General features: G+C 44.3%; 2 long non-coding RNA genes across 5 annotated transcripts; one reads left to right on the top strand and one right to left on the bottom strand.

Moving 5' to 3' along the window:
* Positions 1–4,509: 4,509 nt before the first annotated feature.
* On the bottom strand, positions 4,510–6,248 carry LOC126994434 (uncharacterized). 4 transcript variants are annotated; one of them, XR_007749120.1, is made up of 3 exons: positions 5,934–6,248; positions 5,801–5,865; positions 4,510–5,732 (listed from the first exon to the last, which is right to left on the bottom strand). It is a non-coding gene; the product is annotated as an uncharacterized LOC126994434 (long non-coding RNA). The 4 variants fall into 4 exon arrangements; XR_007749119.1 differs by having other exon boundaries at positions 4,510–5,865; positions 5,934–6,001; positions 6,067–6,248; XR_007749117.1 differs by having other exon boundaries at positions 4,510–5,865.
* Positions 6,249–6,264: 16 nt separating this feature from the next.
* On the top strand, positions 6,265–7,013 carry LOC126994435 (uncharacterized). The gene is made up of 3 exons (XR_007749121.1): positions 6,265–6,433; positions 6,499–6,628; positions 6,694–7,013. It is a non-coding gene; the product is annotated as an uncharacterized LOC126994435 (long non-coding RNA).
* Positions 7,014–11,263: the final 4,250 nt, after the last annotated feature.

Here is an 11,263-nt window from a genome sequence, read left to right as displayed (position 1 = left end):
ATCAAGTAAATCTGACGTTGCAGTAATAGGATGTGAGTGACGCGCAATGCATTTCAAGCGTTGTGTTATTTGTTGACGTGTTTTTGATGCAGACGTAAATCGCGCCTTTTTTTGTGTTTTGGTTCGTGCAGTGAAAATGACGCAATACGAGCAGTCTTTGTTTAATTGGTGGACTCTCTCTCTCTCTCTCTCTCTCTCTCTCTCTCTCTCTCTCTCTCTCTCTCTCTCTCTCTCTCTCTCTCTCTCTCTCTCTCTCTCTCTCTCTCACACACACACACACACACACACACACACACACACACACACACACACACACACACACACACACACACACACACACACACGCACACCATATGTTAGACTTAGTCATTAGTGATGATGTAAACAATCTCATAGGTAGGGTGGATGTTGAACATGAATTTACTATTTCCCCAGTTCACAGGCTCATAACATTTAAATTATTATTGCCAATATGTAAGGTAACTAAGAAAATTTATTTTAGGAATAAGGTGGGTTTCTCTGCTGCTACATTTATCAGTGATTTTTTCAGACTTTTTATGATGATATGACGAGAGTGTGTTCACAATGATTTGTTATTTAAATCAAATTGTGTGAATTGTCTTACTGATATTTATAATGAGGTGATTAAGACACACTATAACAATGTGTGTCCGATCCTAGAGAAGGTCATTACTGTCAAGGGTAGATCTCCCTGGTTTAATGGTGAAATTTTGACACTGAAAAGAGAGAAACGACGCAAGGAACGTAAATGGAGAAATGAGGGATCTGTTGTGGCCTGGGAGGATTATAAAAATGTGAGAAATCGCTATAATGACTTGATAAGTAGGAGTAAAAGAAACTGTTATCATACTAAAATTCTTGAGGCAGGATCAGATATGAACAAATTATATCAACTTTTCAATAGTCTTACTGGTACTACTTTGAGAAGAAAGCTTCCCGATGGTTTCTGTGATAAAGATTTAGCGGATAACTTTTGTAGTTTTTTCAAGAGTAAGATTATGAATATTGTATCGGAATTTGTGTACACACCTTTTATGCCTGTTGCTGATGTTGAGGTGGATTGTAGATTGCAGTGTTTTAAAATCATTAGAAAGGATGATCTTGTTCGACTTTTCAAGAAAGCTAAGAAAACATATTGTGCCGGTGACCCATTGCCTGTATTAGATATCATGGATGCAGATAATTTTCCTAGTTTCATGGATATGGTGCTAAGAATTGTCAATACTAGTATTTCTTCATGTAAATTTCCGGATTCTGAAAAGCGAGCTGTTATAAAACCAGTCTTAAAGGGAAAACTTGATTATCAGAATGTAAGCTCTTATAGACCAGTATCAAATTTGCCTTTTTGTCTAGGTTATTAGAGTGTGCAATTATTGAGCAGTTGATGGAACACTTGGAGAAGGTCCATGTCTTGCCTGATAGTCAGTCTGCATATAGGCCAATATTTTCTACTGAGACTACTATTTGTTCTGTTGTTAATGATTTACTAGAAATGATGGATGGGGGTAAATGTGCTATATTGGTTCTTCTAGATCTTAGTGCAGCATTTGATACGGTTGTTCATGAATTGCTTGTAAAAGACTTAAGGAACATTGGAGTGGTAGACAATGCGTTAAAGTATCTTGAGAGTTATTTACAAACCAGAAGTTATTGTGTGCAAATTGGAAATTGTTTTTCTTCATATGAAGCTCTGACAAGAGGAGCTCCACAAGGAAGTGTGCTGGGACCTATTTTATTTTGTATATACACAATTAGTTTATCCAGGATACTACAACAACATTGTGTAGGATTCAAGTTATTTGCTGATGACACCCAGTTCTACTTTTCCATCACTGATATTGAAAATACAAGTGCTAAGATCAATAGTGTTATTAATTCAGTCAAGGATTGGATGCATTATAAGCAATTGAAATTAAACGATGATAAGACTGAATTCATGCTTGTGGGGAAGAAGGACACTCTATGTTATTTTGGTGACGGTAACATGACTATAAGTGGTAATGAAATTCATATTGTTGAAAGTGTTCGTGACTTGGGAGTGTTGTTGGATTCCAATTTGACACTGAAATGTCAGATAAATAATGTTGTAAGGATTGCCGGATATCACCTTAGAAATATTGCTTTTATCAAGAAATACCTGGATGAAGATTCTATCAAGAAATTGTTGATTAACAATATTATATCAAGAGTGGATTATTGCAACTCAATCTACTATAACCTGCCAAAGCTCCAATTAAGGAAATTACAGATGGCCTTAAATAGAGCAGCGAGATTAATCAAAGGAACTCCACCACGAGAGAGAATTACTCCTGTTCTGATAGAGCTCCACTGGTTGCCAATAAAAGCAAGGATAGTATTTAAGTTATGTGTTTTGACACACCAAGCTTTGATTACTGGCCGTCCACCGTATTTGAGAGAATTATTACACGAAATACAGCCAGGTGAAGGCATTAACACTCGCCGAGCCACTTATGGAATCACACTTCATGAACCACAAAAGCACTGATTTGTTCGATGTATCTTAACCTCGCAGCATTCTCAAGCGATCTCGCGTAATCACTTAAAACACAAATGATGCTGAAGGTCCTGCCAGTTGCCCGCGGGTAATGACTTAGGGAGGGGGCACACGTGGTCCGTCTGCTCACTCTGCTGGGGAGGTGACCACCAGCGGGTCTGCAGACGACGCACAAGGTGCAGACGACGCTATTTCGTGACGTCACTGCAAAACCTCTATACTCGTAAGAACATAAGGGGACATATTCTTAAACATTTCGGGGTAAAGATTCGTTTTAGGTCCGTGCCAGTATCTCATAATCTACTTTATGAAACATCACTATCTCTTCATATATCTTTTCTACAAACCTTCAACAGTCATGGAAAAGCTTTGAAAATCCAACTCAAGGACTTTTTTTTTTACTCTTGAAAATAGGGGATAATGTTGCGGAGCTTAGCTGACCCCGCAGCCTACACTACCTCACCAGCCACGTTGGGTTTCTCCTCCTGCTCCTCCTCCTCCTCCTCCTCCTTCTCCTCCCTCTCGCTAGCTCCCCTTTCTTGACCTCTACCTCGTCGTCTTTTTCCTTTGTTATTTTATCCTCCTCCTCCTCCTCACGCGTGGGTCAGTGAAATGGGTATGCCTGGGAAAGGTAAACTGAGGTAACCTGCGTGTCACAATCGGTCCTGTGTCGCCGGCTGAGGAGGTCTGCTGCTACCTGCGTGAGGTCACGGGCCAAGGGGACGGAGGAGCGCGCCGGGGTAATGCGTAGGTTATCGTGTGACCTCCCCCCCCCCCCCCTTCACCCCTCTTCCCACCATCATCTTTGCTTTATACAGTGTTGCGTCCCGGTGTCTTTTCTTGTGAGTGTTTGATATATTGTTTTAAATAAGGGTTTGATAGTTTTATGCGTGTGTGTGTGTGTGTGGGGGGGGGGGGGGAGGTGTTAGTGGTTGAATGTAGGGAAGTGAGCCAGTCATTTATTAGCACAGGTATGAAGGGGTATACAGTAAGGTTAGGTTAGGAAGGTTAGGTGTGGGTTTTATGATTGAGGGAAGATTGTGTGCTGATAGCGGAGACAGTAACAGGAGGAGGCAGGCAGATGTAGAAGTCACCCAACCAGCCAGGTATTAGTACAGGTGTGAATGGGGGTATACAGGAAGGTTAGGTTAGGTTAGGTGCGGGTTTTATGGGGGAGGGAAGATTTGTGGTTATAGCGGAGAGAGTAACAGGAGGGGAGGCAGGCAGAGGTAGAAGGAGTCACCCAACCAGCCAGGTATTAGCACAGGTATGAAGGAGGTATACAGGAAGGTTAGGTTAGGTTAGGTGTGGGTTTTATGGGGGAGCGTAGATTGTGTGCTGATAGCGGAAACAGTAGCAGGAGGGGAGGCAGGCAGAGGTAGAAGAGTCACCCAACCAGTCAGGTATTAGTACAGGTGTGAATGGGGTTTAAGGGCCATATTCTTAAACGTAAAAGAACATAAGAACGTAAGGAGTCTGCAAGAGGCCTGTTGGTCTATACAAGGCAGCTCCTGTAAGTCTAATCCCACCTTACCTCACTATCCATGTTAGATCGTTAAGTGGTTTGTTAGTTTGTTTGTTAATGGGTAGTCAAACAGCTGTATTACCGTTAGTTAGGTAGGTTAGTTAAATAGATAGTTTGATAGTTAGTTAAGCAGTTAGAGTCAGTTAGTAAATTTTACTATATTCTGTATTTATTTATTTATTTATTTATATTATTTTGTTTATTTATTTATTTATTTATTGTTATTTTTTTTTTCTTTTTCCTTTCTTTTCTTTTTTTCTATTTGTTTTCTTTTTCTTTTCTTTTTCTTTCTTTTTTCCTTTGTGTTTTCTTGCTGTTGGTTTTCTTTTTTCATGTTCTTTTTTGGTGTTCTTTTTTCCTATCATCCTTTTGTTGATGTTCGTTGGTCTGGGTGAGCCGCTTTCCTCCCAGAAGAGACCCACCCATAATTTTGGAGATGTTGTTCGGGCCGAAAGGTGGATGATGTTTGTTTTATTTTATTTTCTTGATGTCGTGTTTTTCGTTCTTTTTATTGCTTTTGTTTTCTTTTTCGATGTTTTTCTGTTCTTTTTCTTTTTACTTCTTTTTGATGTTTTTTGTTGTTATTTTTTTCCCATCATCCTTTTGTTGATGTTCCATGGTCTGGATGAGCCGCTTTCCTCCCAGAAGAGACCCATCCATAATTTTGGTGATGTTGTTTGGGGCCGAAAGGTGGATGATGTTTCTTTGTATTTCTCTTTTCTCGATGTTGCTCATTTATTTCTGTTGCTTTTCTTTTTCGATGTTTTTTCTGTTCTTTTTCCATATTTTTTTGGTGTTCTTTTCTATATCATCCCTTGTTGATGTTCTTTGGTCTGGGTGAGCCGCTTTCTCCCCAGAAGAGACCCACCCATAATTTTGGTGATGTTAGTCAGGGCCGGATGGTGGATGATGTTTGTTATATTTTTCTTTCCTTGATGTGTTTTCTTTGTTTTTTTTATGTTCATTTATTAATATCATCCTTTTGTTGATGTTCTTTGGTCTGGATGAACCGCTTTCTCCCCAGAAGAGACCCATCCATAATTTTGGCGATGTTAGGGCCTAAAGGTGGATGATCTTTTTGTTTCTTTTCTTGATGTTTCGTTTCTGTATTTTCCATTTTTCTGGTGTTCTTATTTATTTTCCTTTTCTTTGGTGTTCCCATCGCGTGGATTGTCTACGACAGTATAACGAGCACCACAAGCCCGGGTTTATTTAGAGTTTGCTCTCCTAGGCAGATTGCCTACCACGGCTGACGACCTCCACCTGGCCGGGTTTGTTGTTCGGAGTTTGCTCTCCTAGGCAGATTGCCTACCACGGCTGACGACCTCCACCTGCCCGGGTTTGTTGTTCGGAGTTTGCTCTCCTAGGAAGATAGCCTACCACGGCTGACGAGCTCCACCTGCCCGGGTTTGTTGTTCGGAGTTTGCTCTCCTAGGAAGATTGCCTACCACGGCTGACGAGCTCCACCTGCCCGGGTTTGTTGTTCGGAGTTTGCTCTCCTAGGAAGATTGCCTACCACGGCTGACGACCTCCACCTGGCCGGGTTTGTTGTTCGGAGTTTGCTCTCCTAGGTGTATTGCCTATGACGGCTCACGAACCCAACCTGCCCGGGTTTGTTGTTCGGAGTTTGCTCTCCTAGGTGAATTGCCTCCCACGGCTAACGAGCTCCACCTGCCCGGGTTTGTTGTTCGGAGTTTGCTCTCCTAGGTGAATTGCCTCCCACGGCTAACGAGCCTCACCTGCCCGGGTTTGTTTAGAGTTTGCTCTCCTAGGTGAACTGCCTCCCACGGCTAACGAGCTCCACCTGCCCGGGTTTGTTGTTCGGTGTTTGCTCTCCTAGGTGAATTGCCTCCCACGGCTAACGAGCTCCACCTGCCCGGGTTTGTTGTTCGGAGTTTGCTCTCCTAGGTGAACTGCCTCCCACGGCTAACGAGCTCCACCTGCCCGGGTTTGTTTAGAGTTTGCTCTCCTAGGTGAATTGCCTCCCACGGCTAACGAGCTCCACCTGCCCGGGTTTGTTGTTCGGAGTTTGCTCTCCTAGGTGAACTGCCTCCCACGGCTAACGAGCCTCACCTGCCCGGGTTTGTTTAGAGTTTGCTCTCCTAGGTGAACTGCCTACCACGGCTAACGACCTCCACCTGCCCGGGTTTGTTTAGAGTTTGCTCTCCTAGGTGAATTGCCTACCACGGCTGACGAGCCTCACCTGCCCGGGTTTATTGTTCGGAGTTTGCTCTCCTAGGTGAATTGCCTACCACGGCTAACGACCTCCACCTGCCCGGGTTTATTGTTCGGAGTTTGCTCTCCTAGGTGAATTGCCTACCACGGCTAACGACCTCCACCTGCCCGGGTTTGTATAGAGTTTGCTCTCCTAGGTGAATTGCCTACCACGGCTAACGACCTCCACCTGCCCGGGTTTATATAGAGTTTGCTCTCCTAGGTGAATTGCCTACCACGGCTAACGAGCCTCACCTGCCCGGGTTTGTTTAGAGTTTGCTCTCCTAGGTGAATTGCCTTCCACGGCTTACGAGCCTCACCTGCCCGGGTTTGTATAGAGTTTGCTCTCCTAGGTGAATTGCCTTCCACGGCTAACGAGCCTCACCTGCCCGGGTTTGATTAGAGTTTGCTCTCCTAGGCAGATTGCCTACCACGGCTAACGAGCTCCACCTGCCCGGGTTTGTAGCCGGAAGATCTCCGGCACCTCCGTCGGGGCCCCGAGGGACGCCGAGGAGCCCTGCCTGGAGCCCTCCATTCCTGCCATGCTCGCCAGGGAGACCTTGGGCTCGCTGGCGCTCCACACCCCTGCCGAGGCGAGGATGCAAGAACTCGCTTCTTAAAACTACCAGACTGGATTATAAAATTAATCATAATTACTGTGAAGGCGCCGGTCACCACGTTTATCGGTTCAGGGATGGAAGACCGACGGGCCTGGGAAACGCGCACAAGCATCCAAAGGAATCCTCGCGACGGCTCGCGACGCAGCATCCGTTTCCCTTTTCTTTCTCATTCCAATTTTTCTTTTTTGTTATATTTTCCTTCTCTGATTGATTGATGGATTGATTTTACTTGGTAGGAATCTGCTCACCAATTAACATCATTCAGGTATACATTGCACCCACACACCTGCCGAGAGAAAGCACTAGTGAGAGTGCTGACGCTCACGAGGACTAGAGTTTCCTAACATTCGCATCGGGGCACACTTCTCTTTAGTCGTCCGTCTCTTTATTTTTCTCTTCTCTATTTCATTCTATTTCTCCCTTTCTTTCATCCTTGCTCTCCATCTATGAATTTCTTTCTCTCTCTCTCTCTCTCTCTCTCTCTCTCTCTCTCTCTCTCTCTCTCTCTCTCTCTCTCTCTCTCTCTCTCTCTCTCTCTCACACACACACACACACACACACACACACACACACACACACACACACACACACACACACACACACACAGCTTTCGTAGGCGTTGTGGGTATTGCCAGGGGTAGTTTAATGACCCTGGTGGTAGTCTGCCCTCCTATCTGTACTATGGACCTAAAAAAACACTCATGAGAATCCGACTGATCTCCTTTGATCCTTGTGAAAAAAGTTGGTATGAGAGACAGAAGCGTCTGAGAATACCGGCCTAGGAGTTGTCATGTATAAGTCGAGTGTCCTCTTGTTGGGTTAAGGATATGCACTGTTAATTATTTGTTCATTTATTGGCATCACAGGAGGCGGCTCAAAGACAAAACAAAACTCACTCACTAAAAAAACACCAACCACTTCTCCCACAATCAGAAAACACTCACCATCATGTGTTTTTTTTTTTTCTCTCTCATTTATATATTTATTTTCGCATCATAGCAGGCAAACATTAACACACAGCACACACACACAAAAACATAACCACTTCTCCCACTCTCAGAAAACAGTCACCATAATATGCTTTTCTATTTTTTTCTCTCCCATTTATTTAATTATTTTCGCATCACAGGAGGCAGCTCAAGGGTAACACAATAACACCCCCAAAAAACTAAACCACTTCTCCCACAATCAGAAAGCAGTCACCATCATGTACTTTTCTCTTTTTTTTTTTTCTCCCATTTATCTGTTTATTTTCGCATCATAGGAAGCAGCTCAAAGGTAAAACAATAACACAAAAAAAAGTCTGTACACCACTTCTCCTAACACAAACAAACGAAAAAAATAGCTTCCATCAAATGCGTTTTCTCTTTTTTCTTTTCTTTCGTTGATTTTTCACATCATAGGAGTTTCATTTGATGATGAAAGTTCGACATGCAGCTTTTTTTTTATTTATATTGCCATTGTGCGGAACTTTTTCTATGAGTGTGTCGGAAAAATGACTGAACGGGTAAATGCTATGAAAGAGATGGGGAAGCAAAATGGGGTTCAGTCCTTATGAGAAGAAAGTTTTATCTACGAATTATTGGGTCTGGATTAAAGTCTTCCTCCACCTCTTCCGCTGCTTCCTCCTCTTCCTCCTTTTCTTCCTCCACTTACCCTCTTCTAGGTTCTATCTGTACACCTCTATATAGTTTCTCGCGGAAATACTACAAGAATACACAGTCGTTCCATGCACAGCATGATGACGTCACACTCTCATCTGACCTAAATCTAGGCTCCAGGGTTCTCATGAAAACAACAACAACTAAAAGAAGTAAAGGGATAACTCATGTGTGAGAAATATAATGCAAATAAAAGATAGCGAAAAAAAAGAACCTGATGTTAAAGGCCAGTCTTACAGTCCAGTACAGCACGTTTGTAAGCTCCCCAACCAAACACAAAACACGACGAAAATTCCTCGTATAGTTTTTTTTTTCTTCTTACAGCAGAGGAGTCAGTTCAAGGGCATAAAGAAGGTAACAAATGTGAAAAAACACTATACAAGGAATTTTCGTCGTGTTTCGTGTTTGGTTGGGGAGCTTACAAACGTGCTGAATGTTTACGAAAGTGCGTCGCCTCCTCTGGCGACGGCCGCGGCGACGCTGCAGTCGCCGCAGCCGTGAAATAGCTCGCAGAGGGTTTAGGGTCGGGGAGCATAGTTAAACTACTCCAACCGAACTTTACGACCTACTAACGTGGGGTCTGCGCCCCCCTCGACCGCCCCTTCTAACCAGCCCCCCCCCCTTGACTCCCCCACATGTATATGTGACTTATTTCAGCGAGGAGGTATTTCTCGCAACACCGGCTGCAGCGTCGCCGCGGCCGCCGCCAGAGGAGGCGACGCGCTTTCGTAAACATTATCCCCTATTTTCAGGAGTAAAAAAAAAAGAGTCCTTGAATTGGATTTTCAAAGCGTTTCCGTGACTGTTGAAGGTTTGTAGAAAAGATATATGAAGAGATACTGATGTTTCATAAAGTAGGTAATGAGATACTGGCACGGACCTAAAACGAATCTTAACCCATTTCGGCGCCCGAGCTCACATATTTGACACGGTTTTCGTATGAGTTTTCGGTATTTCCAGGAGTATTTTAATGGTCCTAGTAGTAGTTTGATTCTTCTTCTGTACCATGAACCTGAAAACACTCTAATGAGAACCCAATTGGGTAGGCGGTGGCCGAAGTGATAGCGTACTGGACCCACATTTGCCGCGTGATGGACGACGCGGGTTCGAATCCTCACGCTACCACTCGGATTTTTCAGTCACCGCCGAGTGGCTTAAAACTACCCACATGCTGTCCTGAAGACCACCCATCAACCCGGACTCTAGAGGAAGCCGTCCAAGCGAATCAAGAACGAGTTCCGGGGGGCAGCATGAGCCAATGCAAGATGGCGCCACTATAAACACTCGCCTGCGCTAGAACGGGCTGGGCCGACCATCAGGCCCCACCTGGAAGAAGCCTTGGGCCGACCACCAGGCCCTACCGGGAAAATGCCTACCGGCGCAATAGGCAACAACGTAAAAAAAAAAAAAAAAAAAAAAAAAAAGATCCCCTTTTTGGCCATTGGAAATAGTTGGTGTGAGAGGCGGAAGTGTCTGCCAATACTAACCAAGGAGTCTGCAAGAGGCCGGTGGGCGTATACCAGGCAGCTCCCGTGAGCCTGACCCCACCTAACGTCACTATTCAATCTGATCTTCATTATCTTCACCCATTTCTAGTCCACTGCAGCATAGAGGCCTTTCCCAACGTCATCCACCTATCCTAATCCCACCTAACCTAACCTAACCCCACTCTGACCTTCATAATCTTCAGTCATGACTAGTCCACTGCAGCATAGAGCCCTTTCCCAACGTCATCCACCTATCCTAACCCCACCTAACCTAACCTAACCCCACTCTGACCTTCATAATCTTCAGTCATGACTAGTCCACTGCAGCATAGAGCCCTTTCCCAACGTCCTCCACCTATCCTAACCCCACCTAACCTAACCTAGCCCCACTCTGGCCTTCATAATCCTCAGTCATGACTAGTCCACTGCAGCATAGAGGCCTTTCCCAACGTCCTCCACCTATCCTAACCCCACCTAACTTAACCTAACCCCACTCTGACCTTCATAATCCTCAGTCATGACTAGTCCACTGCAGCATAGAGCCCTTTCCCAACGTCCTCCACCCCTCTCTGTTTGATATATTACTCCATCGTGCTTTGGCAAATACTCTTAACTAATATAATCTTCATCTTCAGGCATTGCTAGTCTACTGCAGAACAAAGGCCTTTCCCAACGTCCTCCACCCTTCCCTGTTATTATACTCCATCGTGGTTTGGCAAATACTCAAACTTCATCTAATCTTCATCTTAAGGCCTTGTTAGTCCAATACAAAACAAAGGCCTTTCCCAGCGTCCTCCACCTTTCTATGTTAGGTGTTAGACCTCTTCATCCTGCTCTGGCAAATGCTCTAACTTTAGGGATTGACACTGTAAACTTCATATCGTCAGCCTATGGCAGAGGTCTTTCTCAATGGTCCATCTCTATTCCTTCACCTTTCTCTGATTGATGTTAGATTACGCCATCCTGCTCCGGCAAATGCTCTAACTTAAGTGACTGCAATACTCTAATATTCACCATCGTAAGTTATTACTAGTCTATTACAAAGGCCTTTCCCAGTTGTCTGTTCCTCTACCTTTCTCTGTTCGATGTTAGTGTACTCCATCCTGCTCCGGCCAATGATCTAATGTAATCTCTCCACCTGCTCGCCCTCTGCCCGCCCTGACGTGTACATGTTCTGGGTCGTCACTGTTGCGTTGGCTGTCCTCCTGATGTCAGTTCTC

Source organism: Eriocheir sinensis, unplaced genomic scaffold, assembly GCF_024679095.1.
Source record: "Eriocheir sinensis breed Jianghai 21 unplaced genomic scaffold, ASM2467909v1 Scaffold797, whole genome shotgun sequence".
Classification (NCBI taxonomy): Eukaryota; Metazoa; Arthropoda; class Malacostraca; order Decapoda; family Varunidae; genus Eriocheir; species Eriocheir sinensis.
Note: the sequence above shows the minus strand (reverse complement) of the source record. Positions and strands in the feature narration are given on the sequence as shown.